This window comes from Peromyscus eremicus, chromosome 15 (genome assembly GCF_949786415.1).
Source record: "Peromyscus eremicus chromosome 15, PerEre_H2_v1, whole genome shotgun sequence".
NCBI lineage: Eukaryota > Metazoa > Chordata > Mammalia > Rodentia > Cricetidae > Peromyscus > Peromyscus eremicus.
In genome coordinates, this window is record NC_081431.1 from 33228085 (window position 1) to 33235788 (window position 7704).

Consider the following 7704-nt stretch of genomic DNA (forward strand, 5'->3'; position numbering starts at 1 on the left):
TTTGGGGGCTTTTTTTTTGGTTTGGGGATTTTGTTGTTGTTTTGGGGTTTTTGGTATTTGGGGGTTTTTGTTTGTTTGTTTGTCCATTTGAAATATCTATGTACGTCATCGTTTTCCACATAGTAAGCCTGGACCAGGTGCCTTAATCCTGGTGCTGGGGAAAAACACATGACTAAAACACATCCTCAAGAAGAGTCACGGATAGGAAGGCAGGATAGCCACAGCCTGGAAGATGTTGGAGCTGAGGTGTCACCAAAGGAGGAAGGATGCAGCAGGAGGGTACCATTCTACACTGAAATTTAAATTTAAAAGGGAGTAGCTTCCATAAGATGAGTTGGGTAAATCTTAGAGAAACCACAAGTCTTGTCTTCTAAGGAAGTAGGGACAGACACGGGGACAGAAGCAGCCTGTTAGACTCTGAGTAAATCTTGCTTGTGCCTTGTACATTCAGGGAACTGCAGCTGGAGAGGTGAATGGTGGGTGAGTGCCTGGGAAGCTTTCCTGAAATGAATTTTATTACATGTCAAGGACTTTAGAATGTTCCTTGAAGGAGTTAGGGAAACCCTTACAGGTTTAAGTAAAAGGTGATGGGAATTACATTTTAGACTTTTTTTTTTTTTTTTTTTAATAAGGACTCTGGATAGGTCCAATGCAAATGGCAGGGTAGTGTTCTATGCCAGGTGAAAATGTAAGCGTGCTCTATAATATCACCTCTGTTTCAGCTCTCCAAGCCCCTTCATCTTTTACCTTCCTAGAGTGGTATATCCTATTTCCCAAATATTGAAGGGCTGCATCTATGCAGATTAATGCTCATTTTCTAATTCATGAACCCAGAGAGGTTGCCTTGTTCCAATTCACACAACTCTTTAAGTGAGAAATAATATCATTATAAACCAAAGTAAGGAGACTAGTGAACGCAGAGGTATTTGCAGTAGCTCTTCATGCACTTGGAACGTTCACAAGGAGTTACAACGAACTATCTTGAGTGATTGAGTAAGATCTATAGGAAATGATGGAGTCAAATGCATTTTCAAATACTAGGTTTGCCCTAAGTATTTTCACCTGCTGTGGATCCTGATGTCCTGGGTTTGGCGGCCCAGGAAGCTCTGCATCTTAGAATTAGCATTGGCTTGTCTTTACCCTTGATCAGTCCAACTTTGCAGAGCTGTCTGTCCCCAGCATGTGGTTCCTGGACTCATGTTGTCTAACTCGGTCCATCCCTACTGCTTTCGACCCAAATCTGTATTCCTTCTCAGTTGAACTCCTAAATTAAACATCCAACCCCTCTCTCTACTTCCGTTCTCATTGATTCCCAAACCATTTATTTCTTATGCTCAGTGAGATCATAATCATATGAAGAGTTGAAATTCTCTGGGCTTGGAGATGACTCCGTAGATAAAAGAAGTTGCAGCCAAGCCTGATGACCTAAGTTCAAACACATGCAAACACACACACACACACACACACACACACACACACACACACACACACACGAGCTGAAATTCTCTACCTCCACATTTAGTCTCTCTAAGTTCCCTCTTCAAACTCACCTTCCTCATTTTCTGACTGTTTCTGATATCCACTCGGCCTCAGATACCTTTATGTTTCATCTCTCACCACCAAAACCCTACACACTTCCCTAAGAGGGATGCCTTATGACGTACGGACTTAAACAAAAACATTAGAAGATGGGGCCAGAAAGACAGCTCAGCAATTAAGAGGCTTCCTATTCTTCCCAGAACATACCCAGTGACCCACAATGCTTGTAACTGCAGCTCCAGGGAACCCAACACCCTCTCCTAACCTCCAAGGGTACCTGCACTCAAGAGCACATATTCACACACAAACACACATACATACACACAATTAAAAATATAACAAATCTTACAAACAAAAACTTTGGAAGAACACTGTGGAGGGAGCTTGAGGTTTCAGTAGAGGGTTGTTAGCATCCATGGCTCCCAAAGCCTAATTGGTCATCAGAGTCATTACAAGAGCTTTACAAAGATTCACACCCCCCATTTCTTCCTAAAAATTCCGACCCAGAACACTCGGAGTGGGGTATGATAAACTGTATTCCTGAAAGATCTCATCAGAACCAGAACTATGAGTCTCCCTAGAAGCAAATGGAGATTTAAGCCTTAAGCCTCTGTGATAAGAACTCTTCCCAGGGCCCCAGAGAAGTGTTTTCACCCTGTGTAGGGAGATTTGATTACACTCTGTTGTTTCTCTTAAATTATTTCGGTCTTCCTCGTGATGTTGTATATTTCTGAGTCCAGGGATGTTGTACTGAATTCCCACAAGGCCCTAATAAGCTTTCTATAAAGATTTGTCAAATTAATTTGAGTTTCTTGCTTATAGATCTGAAATGCATTATTTACAGGAGCAGAGGAGAAGAGTACTGGAAATGGCACTGTTAAATATAGAAGTCTCCTGCTTGCCGGACTGTGATCTTAGATTTGGGGTTAACGCACCTGCGATGTATGCTGCTCACTGAAACCAGTCATACAACATCAGTCCAAATGCAAACGTGAACTCACAGAAGGACGGCCCACTTGGGTTCCACTTGGGTTTCGGAACCACTCATCCCTTCTCTTCAGGGGCTAATTTTCCTTTCCATTCTTCGCATTAGTTGATGCTTCTTTTTACAGCTTGAATTGACCACTGACAGCTATTTTAGGGCATGATGATACATTATAAAATTCAGTGGTACAAAACAGTCGTAATAATTTTTTCCTGTATGGGACTAAGCCCATCGTACAGCCTCCCCTTATGAAAAACAACCAACTAGATAAAACTGCTAGTGCTCACAAAATTACGTTTTAAACTGTATATCCAAAATATGTGTCCAGTACCAAGAGAGTAGGAAAACTGTGAGTGTATTAGCCAATAATACATACACTTTTATTTTTAAAGAACATTATCATGCAGAAATATAATTGTGTACAATAAATGTATCTATTTAAGACATAAAATAAACAACTTTTGGCAATTCTATATAGCCACAATGTCACCAAAATAAGAACTTCAAAATATAAGCTTCTTTAAATTTAACAAATGCAAAAGCAACTTTATGTTGAGTTCATAAGAAAGCTGATAGACAGGTTTGTCCCCGAGAGATAATTTGACAATATTTAAGGCATTTTTGGTCATTGAGACTGAGCATAAAACATTACTGTACAGAAGCTAGGGATGCTGCTAAACATACCACAAGGGGCACACACACACACACACACACACACACACACACACACACACACACACTGCAAGATTATCAACATAAAATGTGACTGATGCTGAGGATGAGAAACCATGGTGTAGATATACCCTTGTCCATAACTTACCAGGAACCAGGCTTTGCAGCATTCACTCCGAGCCTGTGTGTGTTTATTGTTCTGTCTCTGTGATTGCTGTGACCATGACCACTGTGAGCAGGCTGCCATCCTCACCCTCGACAACTACGCACACATTCTATGATGTCCTTATAGTGCCGCAAACAGACTGACATCTGGAAATTATAACAATTGTGCCAAAATAACATGATTTCTCTACTACCCCTTCTGATATGTCCACTCTATGAGAGGAAAAGTTTTATCCTGTCAGCTTCAACTTCTTTGGCAAAAACTCGTTTCTTAAATATTGTTCTTATTTTGAGGATAGAATGAAATCACCAACGTAATAACCCAACCAACATGTCTGAATAGATCAGTCCCTAGGCGATTATAACAGTGCTACTTGGGTTTGGTATTTTGTTTTGTTTTGTTTTAACCTTGAAGGCCCTTTCAATGTTAACTGCCCGCACTGAGTATCCTAGGGAGTTTTCGTTGGGTCCAGTCATCAATCACTGTTATCCTTATGCAGATCATTGAATCGGACAATGAACCTTGATCACTTTTAGTTCCCACATTTTCAAAACGGAGAGGAGGATTTTCTTCTGAGATGCTGCAGGATTTACACGAGGCAATGTCTGTGCCGTACATGTAGAAGTGTATAACAAGTGCAGTGAGTGTGGTCCATCCACCATCAGTGTCTGCTCACCCAGGACTTGTTGGAAAATGCAGAATCCCAGAGTCTGTGCTTCTTCGAAACAAGTATAACTATAAGAAATCTGAAAAGCACTAACCTCAAGTAGAGGGTAGGAGGGTGGACAGAGAAATGAGTAAAGGCTCAAACAAATCCCTAACAGGCTGCTAGAAACTCCCAGAACAAAATCGTACATCTTACAACACACATAGGGTTTGGCAAAACCCCACCTCCACCCCCATCATCAGGGACAGGGCTCCCCACTTCCTTAGGAATCTACCTTTATCTAGGCATCTTAACTTCATCTGAGTGGCAGAAAAGCCTTCCACTTACTCATCCAACATTTCTCTCTTATTTTTAATTACTGTGTGTGTATATGCATATGTGTGTGTGTGTGTGTGTGTGTGTGTGTGTTTGTGTGTGTGTGTTCATGTATATGGCTGCAGGTGCATGTGTTCCATGGCACGTGAGGAGGTCAGAGGACACCATCAGGTATTGGTCCTCACCTTCTACTTGCTTGAGACACAATTCTTGTTATTTACCACTGTGTTTGCCAGGCTGGCTGGCCCATGTGCTGGCCCATCCCCAGAGGGATTCTCCTGTCTCTGCCTTCCATCTCACCATAAGAGTGCTGGGAGATTACAGACAGCTGCACTACCACATCTGCCCTTATGTTGGTTCTCGGGATTTGAACTCGGGTCCTCAAACTTATGTAGTAAGAACTTTACCCACCGAACTCTCTTCTCAGGCCCTCATCAAACATTTTCTGCCCTTGCCCCTCCCCCCATTTAAGGCCTGAGCTTTGAAATTCAAAAGTCAGGGGAATCTTTCCCTCCCTTTTTTGCTTGCACTTTCCTTCATCTAAAGACTGGATAACTAAGTGAGACAGGGAGGGGGCGGGGAGGGGAGTGGGGGTATGACATGGGACAGGGGAGGGGGGCACGGGGGTGGGGAAGGGGAGTAAATTACCGATTTTAAAGTGTTGACATAAGTCATCAAGAATAGCGTGGAGTGACATCTTGACTGAGCCGGGGGAAAGGAAACAGAGAATAGAGAGTAATGAGCTATACTTTTCTTTCTCTTTGAAAATGATACTGCTTATCTCCCCACTCCATTTCTGTCTCCTTCAGCTGTACCTAGAAGTCTCTGGAATGTGACTTCTCTGCAAAAGTCATGCACACTCATCAGTACCCTGCTGCTTTATGCAAATCGGCCTGGGGAATTGCTAAGGGCTTTTCCTTTCGACTTTACGCTATAATCCTTTGTGGGTTTTTTTTATCCTCCTATATTGACTCAAGGTTCCCAACTTGGCCTGGTAATATTGGGAAAGATTTCGCTTCACTGACCCAGAAGTCCTGAAGGATACTCTGCTAAAAATAAATAAATAAATAAATAAATAAATAAATAAAAATCCATGTTCCAGTTTCCCACAGCCCTGTGTCTCACCTTGTTTCCTACCCCAATACCTTCCCTCTGCTGTAGGCTCAGCCTGGGGGAGAGAGATGAAGGCTTTTTTTTTTTTTAAACACAGATCACGATGTTGTGTGTCAGAGCTATGCCCATATGTGTCTGTCTGCTTTTGCTAGAGGAACTCTAAACCCCATCCCTCTTCATACATCCTAGTACCAATCCACGGCCAAGCTCAATAGCTGAATACAATTAGATTATATCACAAGCTATCGTTTCATTATTGTCTAGTCAGTGCTTCTGTGTTCTGGCCTCTGCACTCCCATCACCATGGCTACCAGCCCTTTCTTTACCCTACCTCACTGTTCTTGACACTTGGCAAAAGTCAGTAGATTTATGTGCAAATCGGTTTCACTGCTTCTCATTGGACAAACTAGCTAGCCTCTTAGCTTTCATTAGGTACTATAAAATGAAGGAAGGAAGAGAGAGAGGGAGGGAGGGAAGGAAGGATGGAAGAGGAGAGACATAAATTCAAATATGAGCCTGCCACTTATTAGAATTCAATGATTGTTATTTATCATCATACATATCATTATCTTAGCTTGAAGCTGACTATGGCAAGTATGTTTATACCATGAAAATCAGCAAAGGAACAAATGGGAATTGTTCTTTTCTAGAGAGCTGCCCAGCAGCATATGACCAGGGCCACATATCAAAATGTTAAGAAGTGGGGTATATTAATGTAAGTGTAACATTATTAAATTAATTTTACTTTCTTCTTTTTACTCTTTTATGTGACTGCTAAAAATCTTAAAGCACATTGTAATATTTGTATTGGACAGTTCTGGTTTAATCCACACAGTAAGATGATCCCATCATACCCAGGGTAGTATGGTCCTTGGGTATTTCTGGGCATCACAGGGAGGGCTTGAGGGCCCTACAGATCAGTCCAGGATAATGCTGGTCACCTTCATCCCAAGTTCTCTCTGGACCATTGTTCTTGGGTCCTCAGGCCCTTGCGTGGTCTAACTGCCTTGGTATCCCACATTGATCTATTTCTCTGTTCCTATTTATTGTGAATTAGATCCCTTTCCCAGTTGCTGCAAATGGCATCTCAATAAGGGTAAACTGTGGGGTTTGAATTTTATAAAGTTAGCACATAAAATATTATTTCTTGCCATTTTCCAATAATATTTTAGCCCTTTACTTGTTGCTGAGAAGAAAGAAAGGGAATGAAAGCTAATTGATTAGGTTTAGTACATATGGAGGAAAATGATTCATGCTACAGTTTTAAGCAGTAAGAAGCATTTAACAGACCAAATAGACCACAATCCAAACTGAGAGAGTGCCTGAGATTATTAACTAGACCATTTCTAACCTCAAATCACCTCCTACAAAAAGAAAAGCATTTGAGCTGTACCCTCTCTGTTGGGAGGAAGAGCTAGGCAGGGGATAGGAGCTGATGTCAGGTATGACGTGTACATATCCACTGTTGCTACAAAAAGGAACATGTTACAGGGATTAAATAAAATTCAGAGCTCAATAAGAAATATTTAATTGTTTTATTATTTAAACTTCTGTGTATGGGTGTTTTGCCTGCATGTATGTTTGTGCACCATGTGTGTATCTGGTGCCCCAGGAGGTCAGAAAATGGCATCAGATACACTAAAACTGGACTTACCAATGTTTGGGAGCCACTGTGTGGCTACTAAAAGAGAAACGTAAACACCAACCCAGCCACAAAACCTTTGAGCTACAACATGTCCTGCCCATTGCTAGGGCAATAGTGGCACAAAGCTTGTGGGAGGAACTAACCAATGTCTGATTTGACTTAAGGCGATGGAATGCATACCCAACATTTTTTTAGGTTACCAAGAATCAGAGACTAGATAGCCCAGAGACTTCAGGTGAAACCAAGTGCTACTGGGAAAGAAAGAAAGAAAGAAAGAAAGAAAGAAAGAAAGAAAGAAAGAAAGAAAGAAAGAAAGAAAGAAGGGAGGGACGGAGGGAGGGAGGGAGGAAGGAAGGAAGGAAGGAAGGAAGGAAGGAAGGAAGGAAGGAAACAATACAGTGACTTCAGATGACATTCTGCTATACTCATGGATCAGTGCCTTATTCAGCCATCATCAGAGAAGCTTCCTCCTGCAGCGGATGGCACCAAATACAGAGATGCACAGACAGACATTAAGCAGAGAAACAGACTATGGAACACATAGTTCTAATGGGATATCTCCATCAAATACTACCCCTCAGAGCCCAGAGAACTCTAAGGAA